General features: G+C 44.2%; 1 pseudogene; it reads left to right on the forward strand.

Annotated features, from left to right (window-relative positions):
* The first annotated feature begins 209 nt into the window (after nucleotides 1-209).
* LOC129487926 (craniofacial development protein 1-like) lies at nucleotides 210-986 on the forward strand (annotated as a pseudogene).
* Nucleotides 987-9,933: the final 8,947 nt, after the last annotated feature.

Consider the following 9,933-nt stretch of genomic DNA (forward strand, 5'->3'; position numbering starts at 1 on the left):
AAAATTTTTTCCTAATTCTAAAAAGTGTTTGCAGATTATAAAAATTCACAGGCTGGGCCCAGTGGCTCATGCCTGTAATCCCAGCACTTTAGGAGGCTGAGGGGGGTGGATCACCTGAGGTCAGGAGTTCAAGACGAGCCTGGCCAACACGGTGAAACCCATCTCTACTAAAAACACAAAAAATTAGGGGGCCGTCCTAGCTGCCGTCGCCACTGCTGGGGCTCTATGGTCTCTCCCTAGAGCTTTGCCGTTGGAGGCAGCTGCTGCGGTGTTGCGAGTTTGACCAGCGTCGAGTGGCAGCAACATGGAGGAATTCAACTCCGAAGACTTCTCCACATCGGAGGAGGACGAGGACTACGTGCCGTTGGGTGGAGAGTATAGTGAAGATGATGTAAATGAATTAGTGAAGGAAGATGAAGTGGATGGTGAAGAGCAGACACAGAAAACCCAAGGGAAAAAGAGAAAGGCCCAGAGCGTTCCAGCCAGGAAGAGAAGACAAGGTGGCCTCTCATTAGAAGAAGAGGAAGAGGAGGATGCCAATTCAGAATCTGGGGGAAGCAGTAGTGAGGAGGAAGATGAAGCCACAGAGCAGGAAAAAGGCATTGGATCAGAGGATGCCAGGAAAAAGAAGGAGGGCGAACTCTGGGCCAGCTTCCTCAATGATGTGGGACCAAAATCAAAAGTGCCCTTAAGTACACACGTTAAGAAAGGAGACTGAAGAGACAAGTTCAAGTAAATTGTTGGTAAAAGCAGAAGAGCTAGAGAAACCTAAAGAAACAGAAAAAGTTAAAATCACCAAGGTGTTTGATTTTGCTGGTGAAGAAGGAAGGGTAACTAAGGGAGTGGATGCTACATCTAAAGAGGCCAAATCCTTCTTCAAGCAGAATGAGAAAGAAAAACCACAGGCTAATGTCCCTTCAGCTGTGCCATCACTCCCTGCCGGGTCAGGGAAGAAGAAATTTGATGCCTAGAGCTTGATCTGCTTTTTGTTTTTAAGTTCTAGTTCTGGTTCGATTTCAGAACCAGTCTGCAGGCAACTCTGCATTGTCTCCTTAGAGAACTGGACAATTCCACTGATCTGGATCCTTCGGCAGCAAGCTGACATTTTATTGAGGCTGATCAGCACTCCCGCCCGGAGTCTTGAAATTGTGGGTGTGTTTTTGCTGCCCATTGTTGAGTTATTCATGAACAGATAAGAAAACCATATATATCCAAATTTTGTTACCACTAGATGTGATGAGTTTTTCTTTTTGATTATTTGGGGATTCTTAGTTCTTTGTCAAACTCTTCAGATTAAAACTCTTCTTATAGCTAAAAAAAAAAAAAAAAAAATTCACATAAGATGGCCAGGCACGGTGGCTCACGCCTGTAATCCCAGCACTTTGGGAGGCCGAGGCGGGTGGATCACAAGGCCCGTCTCTACTAAAAATATAAAAATTAGCCGGGCATGGTGGCAGATGCCTGTAGTCCCAGCTACTCAGGAGGCTGAGGCAGGAGAATCACTTGAACCTGGGAGGCAGAGGTTGCAGTGAGCCAAGACCACGCCATAGCATTCCAGCCTGGGTGACAGAGTGAGACTCCATCTCAAAAAAAAAAAAAAAATTCACATAAGATGAAAAAAACAAAAAGACCATGAAAATCAAAGTGAAGAAAGAACAAGGGCCCATAAGTATGATGAAGCCAGGAAGCATTAGTAGAGAGAAATGAATGCATGAGATAAGGGGTTCATGATTATTAAAGGCGCTTCACTTAATTAGACTCTGAGCTTCTTAGTGCCCTAAACAAAGAGAGAAACATGACTAGTTACAGGATGTATGCTGTCCTTAAGGTACAGCTGTTGTTGGGCTACAGTATTACTCAGCGTCTTCTGTAGGAGAACCAATAATCTGTGTCAGGACAACAGCTAATATGTTTTTACCTTAAGGACTCTGACACGGGGACTGTTGGTTCTCCTGTAGAAGACACTGAGTAATACTGTAGCCCGAACTCTCATAATACCATGATAAATACAACACTGAGTATCAAATTACCTTTTCAAATGTAACATCCCTCAATACAATCCAAAGGTATATAAGGGCTTATGACTCCAGAACAACCCCAAGGGATGAAGTACAGCAGAAAATACAAACATCACCTCTCATAATGGAGCTAAGAGCATACAAATCACCTTTTCTAGTTTTTTTCTCTCCTCAATCTCTGCCTTATCCGAGTTGATCCCTTTAATTTGAAGAATTTAGTTGTATTAAATTCAAATTGTTTACATTTATTGAAACATTATTTTCTACTTTCTCCCCTCAAATTGTATAACATTTCCTTTGTTACGTGTTTTTACAAGCGATCTCAAACTTTCTGTATATATTACCTCCCTAACTATAAACTCCTCAAGGGCAATGACAATTTACATATTTCAGTCAATAATAAATGTTAACTAAGAAATTGATGGTAGAGAAGAAAATATGACATAAACATAAGCGTTGTGATACTATCATGGGTAGCATAACATTCACATTAAAATAGAAAAATAGGGCCGGGTGCGGTGGCTCACGCCTGTAATCCCAGCACTTTGGGAGGCCGAGGAGGGCAGATCATGAGGTCAGGAGATCAAGACCATCCTGGCTAACACAGTGAAACCCTGTCTCTGCTACAACATACAAACAATTAGCCAGGCATGGTGGCGGGCACCTGTAGTCCCAGCTACTCGGGAGGCTGAGGCAGGAGAATGGCGTGAACCTGGGAGGCAGAGCTTGCAGTGAGCTGAGATTGCGCCACTGCACTCCAGCCTGGGCAACAGAGCAAGACTCCATCTCAAAAAAAAGAAAAAAGAAAAATAGAACTCACGTTTTTATGATGCTAAGGTACCACTTTTTTTTCTTTAAGAGAACGGTGTCTCACTCTGTCACCCAGGGTGGAGTACAGTGGCTCGATCAAAGCTCATTGCTGCCTTAAACTCCTTGGCTCAAGCAGTCTTCTCAGCCTCCCAGTAGCTGGTGCTACAGGTGTGCGCCACCACACCAGCCTTAGGATACCACTTAAATACATGTAGAACACCCTAAATCTGTTATAGCAGACACCTACACATAAAACCATCTATAAATCATTATTTTGCATATCCAATTATCTTTTTGGTTCTTCTTAAATTGGGTCTTTAATCACTTCTTTCTCTTAAAAATTCTAAAAGGGAAAGTCTGTTTTATTATTTTAAAAATTATTCCATAATTACCTACAAGAATGTATAATATTGAGACCAGCATGGTGGCTCACACCTGTAATCCTAGCACTTTGTGAGGCTGATGTGGGTGGATCGCCTGAGGTCAGGAGTTCAAGACCAGCCTGGCCAACATGGTGAAACCCTGTCTCTACTAAAAATACAAAAATTAGCTGGGTGTGGTGGTAGGAGCCTGTAATCCAGCTACTCGGGAGGCTGAGGCAGGAGAATCACTTGAACTGGGAAGCGGAGGTTGCAGTGAGCTGAGATGGTGCCACTGCACTCCAGCCTGAGCAACAGACAGAGACTTTGCTTAAAAAAAAAAAAGTATAATATTGAATGGGTACCCATGCATTATTAAGTATTATATTACCAGCACCTCACTAGGGTAACAAAAGCTACCTGTGGTTGTGGCAGACACTGTGTGCTAACTGACCAGCCTACATTTCTAACACCCTTCTCCCTTGGCTGACTCTACTGAAGAAGTTATCAAAGTTAGAAACTCAATCTCCTGGCCGGGCGCGGTGGCTCAAGCCTGTAATCCCAGCACTTTGGGAGGCCGAGGCGGGCGGATCACGAGGTCAGGAGATCGAGACCATCCTGGCTAACACGGTGAAACCCTGTCTCTACTAAAAATACAAAAAATTAGCCGGGCGTGTTGGCAGGCGCCTGTAGTCCCAGCTACTCGGGAGGCTGAGGCAGGAGAATGGCGTGAACCCGGGAGGCGGAGCTTGCAGTGAGCCGAGATCGCGCCACTGCACTCCAGCCTGGGGGACAAAGAAAGACTCCGTCTCAAAAAAAAAAAAAAAAAAAAGAAACTCAATCTCCTAGATGCCTGTATGGCTTAGGGAGGTCACTTGACAGTCTTGGCCAATGGGCTACAAGTGGAAGTTTACTAGTACCCCTTATTTCACTTCCCCCATCTTCCAGCCTGACACCTAAATGCAAGACATCTGCTGGGCACAGTGGCTCATGCCTGTAATCCCATTACTTTGGGAGACCAAGGTAGAGGGTTGCTTGAGTCCAAGAGTTCTAGACCGGCCTGGGCAACGTTGCAAGACCTTGTCTCTACAAAAATATTTTAAAATGAGCAGGACGTGGTGGCACACAACTATAGTCCCAGCTGCTCAGGAGAATTGCTTGAGCCCTGGAGGTTGAGGCTGCAGTGAGCTGTGATCACACCATTACACCTCCAGTCTGGGTGACAGAGCAAGACTGTATCTAAAAAAAAAAAAAAAAAAAAAAAAAAAATCTGAAGGTGCTACAGCCATATTGCAACCATAGGTAGGACAAAGGCTTATAACTAGGGATGGGAGAATAGCAAGATTAGGAAGAGCCTGGGTCCATTATAGCATACCTGAGTCATTACAAGCTGTGGATTTCCTACTATGGTGGCCAGCATCTAAGATGGTCCCCTGTGACCCTCAACTGCTGATATTCACACCCTCACACCTTTCAGTAGCCCCCTCCCAAAATAAATCAGGGCTGGTCTGTATGATCAACAGAATAGAACAGGAATGAGGGTGTGTGCCTTTATTTATTTATTTTTTTTTTGACACATGGTGCTGCTCTGTTGACCAGGCTGGAGTGCAGTGGCATGATCTCAACTCACTGTAGCCTTGACCTCTCAGGCTCAAGTGACCCTCCCACCCTAGCCTCCCAAGTAGCTAGGACCACAGGCTTGTGCCACCACAACTGGCTAATTTTTGAATTTTGGAGAGATGGGGTCTCCCTATGTTGCCCAGGTCTTGAACTCCTGGGCTCAAGCAATCCTCCTGCCTCGGCCTTCCAAAGTGCTGAGATTGCAGGCATGAGCTACCATGCTTGGCCAAGGGCGTGTGACTTCTGATGCTGGACTATAAAAGGCATTGCAGCTTCTGCTGTGCTCTCTTGGCTTGCTCACTCTGAGGAAAGCTAGCAGCCATCCTCTGAGGACAGTCAAGCAGTTCTGTACAGAGGCCCATGTGGAGAAAAACAGGCATCCTGCCATCAGTCAGCAGCAACCTGCCGATCATGAAAGTGAGCCACTGTCTGGTACGTACCTGTAGTCCCATCTACTCAGGAGGCTGAGGTGGGCAGATCACCTGAGCCTGGGAGGTGGAGGTTGCAGTGAACCGTGATCGCACCACTGCACTCCAGCCTGGGCTACAGTGTGAGACTCTGTCTCAAAAAAAGAGAGACAGAGAAAGAAAAGAAAGAAGAAAGAAAAGAAAAGAGAAAAGAAAAGGAAGGGAGAAAGGGAGGAAGGGAGGAAAGGAAGGAAGGGAAGGAAGGGAAGGAAGAGAAAGAAGCCACACTGTGGAAGTGGATCCTTCAGCCACAGTCAAGCCTTTGGATGACAGAAAGAAAAGAGAAAGGAAGCCGGGCGCGGTGGCTCACGCTTGTAATCCCAGCACTTTGGGAGGCCGAGGCGGGCGGATCACGAGGTCAGGAGATCGAGACCACGGTGAAACCCCGTCTCTACTAAAAATACAAAAAATTAGCCGGGCGTGGTGGCGGGCACCTGTAGTCCCAGCTACTCGGAGAGGCTGAGGCAGGAGAATGGCGTGAACCCGGGAGGCGGAGCTTGCAGTGAGCCGAGATTGCGCCACTGCACTCCAGCCTGGGCGACAGAGCAAGACTCCGTCTCAAAAAAAAAAAAAAAAAAAAAAGAAAAGAGAAAGGAAAAGGAAGGAAGGAGGGAAGGAAGGAAGGAAGGGAGGAAGGAAGGGAGGGAGGGAGGGAGGGAGGGAGGGAGGGAGGGAGGAAGCGGGGGGGAGGTCAGACATTGTGGAAGTGGATCCTCCAGCCCCATTGAAGCCTTTGGATGACTACAGCCCTGACAGCTGATAGCAAGCCCAGCAGAGACCCCAAGACAGAATTACCTAGCCAAGATGCTCCTGAATTCTTGAGCTGTAGAAAACATGAGAGAGAAGAAATTATTATCGTTTAAGCCATGACATTTCAGGCATTAGATTATAAATATATCAGAATTTTTGTTATATGAGTTTATGCCAGTGTTGGGTAATTTTTTATTTGCAGCCACACAATCCTAACTGATAAACTACTCTGGAAAGTTGAGAAAAAAAAAAAAGACAGCTATAAAAATTTTATGTCTGACTAAAGGAGTTATTTAAAAAAAAAATCTGTCTTTTGATCCATCTTAAAAACTGTAGCCAAGACAATATCTAATACAAAATGAGGTTTAATTTCTATACTAAGTTAAGAAGCAGAATGGGAAAAAAATGAACCACATCTCATGAAACCTAAACTCTAGCCTTAGCTCTATCATTATTTGCCTGTGACACTTGGCAAATCAACTTGCTGCAGATCCTTTTTTTTTTTCATTTGAATGATGAGAGAACTAGACTAGATGATTTCTATAGCTCCCTTTAACTCCTAAATTCTGACCCTAAGAACTATGACATAATTGGTGCTATTTTTCAGGGCTCTTGATAATGTTTAAAGAGAAAAATTTGCCTATAAAATTAGCGTAATAATACTCAATACTGGAAAAAATGCAAGGAGACTGGCACACACTGATGTTGGAACATAAACTGATTTAATCCCCTCAGAAAGGAATTTGGTATTATGTCAACAGTCTTTTTTCTTTTTCTTTTTCTTTTTTTTTTTGAGACAGGGTATCACTCTGTTGTCCACGCTGGGGTGCAGTAGCACAATCATGGCTCACTGCAGCCTTGACCTCCCAGGCTCAAGCAAGCCTGCCACCTCAGCCTCCTGGATGGCTGAGACTGTAGGCACAGGCACATTCCCCCTGACACCCAGATAATTTTTTTTTTTTTTTTTTTGAGATGGAGTTTTGCTCTTGTTGCCCAGGCCAGAGTGCAATGGCATGATCTCGGCTCACTGCAACCTCCACCTCCTGGGTTCAAGCAATTCTCCTGCCTCAGCCTCTCAAGTAACTGGAATTATGGGCGTGTGCCACCACGCCTGGCTAATTTTGCATTTTTAGTAGAGATGAGGTTTCACCATGTTGGTCAAACTGGTCTTGAACTCCTGACCTCAAGTGATCCACCCGCCTCGGCCTCCCAAAGTGCTGGGGTTACAGGTGTGAGCTACCGTGCCCAGCCAGGATAATTCTTTGATGCTTTCTTGAGATGGGGGTCTCACTATGTGGCCCAGGCTGGTCTGAAACTCCTGAGCTCAAGTGATCCTCCTGCCTCAGCTTCCCAAAGTGCTGGGATTACAGGAATCAGCCACTGCACCCGGCTATCAGCCGTCTTTTTAAAGTCAATATTGTAATACAAAAGAATGGTATTGTAATCTTAAAGGTGGAACATATAGTATCATTACAAGTTACATTTCTAAAGAGTTTATAACATAGGGAAACACTTTCATGCTAAGAGAATATTGAAAAAGAATAAAAATATCTATACTAGTAGTTTTCATTGGGTAGTGAATCTAGAGATTATTTTCTTCTCCACTCCAGTTGTTTTTATATTTTTCCAATTTTTCATAAAGACCATGGCTCACTTTTATAATTGTAAAGCCTTAATGTGAGGTTAGTTAGAGAAGTTAAAATTCAGACAGGAAAATTCAAGAGAATAAAAAAAAATTAAGGAAAAAATTAAAGAGGATGACTATAGGTAGGCTAACTAAGCCCAGAGTCTACAGAGGGTATCTTGGGGGTTGGTCAGAAAAAGATGTTGGCAGTAAGATAGGTTAGTGAAAGGAGAGGCAGTTGGTGAGGCTATGACTTGGAAAATTGGATTAGGAAATAAGCAAACATACATGACACAAACCCAAGAGGAATAGAGTTTATAGAGTCCTAGAAATCAAGACCAAAGGGAAGTAAAAAATAAAACATTCAACAGAATATATGAACATAGTGATCACCTAAATAACAGCTAGAATAGGAAGACTAGTGTAAATACCCTATATAGGCATTGGATAACACACGTTACACGTTGGAGTTAATCACTAGACCATGAAACCACAAAAAATCAAGGAGTGTTTTTTTTTTACATGGAATGGAATATAAGCACTAGGTTATACATAATTGGAAATTAATATTGGAGCATAATGTTCGTTTTTGCCTCTGGTTAGAATTAATATGATAATGTCACTTCTGTGGTCAGTAAGCATAAGCGTTAAGAGGGGACTGAACGCCATGTCTGGCACTCACTTTCACTTTCTAGGAGCTGAGTAGTCAGGAGACCAACAGTGAGCATGGCCAATAATATTCCTAGCAAGTATATATGATTTCAAAATACAACAAAGGGGCTGTGTCAACTTGCTGAGGCTCTAGAAGGGAACTTCCTTCCCCCTGGGCTTTCTAGATTCAGGCGTTTTTCCCTCCATGTGTCTCCTCACCAAATTAAAATTAATTTGTACTTCAGTACAAAAACTGAATGGTTGAGTCCCTTTAAGAAATGAGGCCAGGCCGGGCGCGGTGGCTCACGCTTGTAATCCCAGCACTTTGGGAGGCCGAGGCGGGCGGATCACGAGGTCAGGAGATCGAGACCACGGTGAAACCCCGTCTCTACTAAAAATACAAAAAAAAAATTAGCCGGGCGTGGTGGCGGGCGCCTGTAGTCCCAGCTACTCGGAGAGGCTGAGGCAGGAGAATGGCGTGAACCCGGGAGGCGGAGCTTGCAGTGAGCCGAGATTGCGCCACTGCACTCCAGCCTGGGCGACAGAGCAAGACTCTGTCTCAAAAAAAAAAAAAAAAAAAAAAAATGAGGCCGGGTGCAGTGGCTCATGTCTGTAATCCCAACACTTTGGGAGGCCGAGGTGGGTGGATCACGAGGTCAGGAGATTGAGACCATCCTGGCTAACATGGTGAAACCCTGTCTCTACTAAAAATACAAAAAATTAGCCAGGCGTGGTGGTGGCCACCTGTAGTGCCAGCTACTCGGGAGGCTGAGGCAGAAGAATGGCATGAACCCGGAAGGTGGAGCTTGCAGTGAGCTGAGATCACGCCACTGTGCTCCAGCCTGGGAGACAGAGCAAGACTCCGTCTCAAAAAAAAAGAAAAAAGAAAAGAAACAGTACTTATAAAGAGTTGTTTTTGAAATTACAAATCAAGGTAACAGAGAAAAGTTCTGCCTTAGATATCTGTACTGATTGTAACCTGGAGACAAAGCAAATCCAAAACAAACTTATCATTAGCTTAGCATGCCAGTAGACTTCCTTATACCCAGTATGGGGCTCCATAACATGGGAAATGAATTATTCTTGTCTGACTGATCCTCTGGTTGTTGGTTTTTCTCCATCCTCTAATTATAAGCATTCCTTTGAGCAGTCCTTGCCACCCTGTCCTATTCTTCCTTCAGGGGACAATTTATCCACATTCATGGCAATGTACTGAAGAAATATATATTGAGCACTAACTATGAACCAGGCACCAGGACACACCAAGAACACATTGTTCATGATGCAGAGAAAAACACTTGCATAACAACAATATATTGTGGTACGTGTTCTACTAAAGATTAATGTGAATTACCAGGAAAGCAGAAAGAAGGGAATGACACATCTGAGAAGTCTTCATAAAAGTATATTGCTAAAGGATGACCAAAATGTTCAAAGGTGAAAATGACAATTTCAGGCAAAGGGAACAACTGATGCAAAGGCATGTAACTACAACACAGCATAGCATGTCTAGAAAAGGACAAGAAGTTTGGTGTGGAGCAATTAGGGGAGTGCAAGGAAATGCAAAGATACACAGCTGGAGATAAAGTGGGTGCTGTGGAAAGTCTTCTAAGCCCTGCTAATGAGTTTCAGCT

Source organism: Symphalangus syndactylus, chromosome 8, assembly GCF_028878055.3.
Source record: "Symphalangus syndactylus isolate Jambi chromosome 8, NHGRI_mSymSyn1-v2.1_pri, whole genome shotgun sequence".
Classification (NCBI taxonomy): domain Eukaryota; kingdom Metazoa; phylum Chordata; class Mammalia; order Primates; family Hylobatidae; genus Symphalangus; species Symphalangus syndactylus.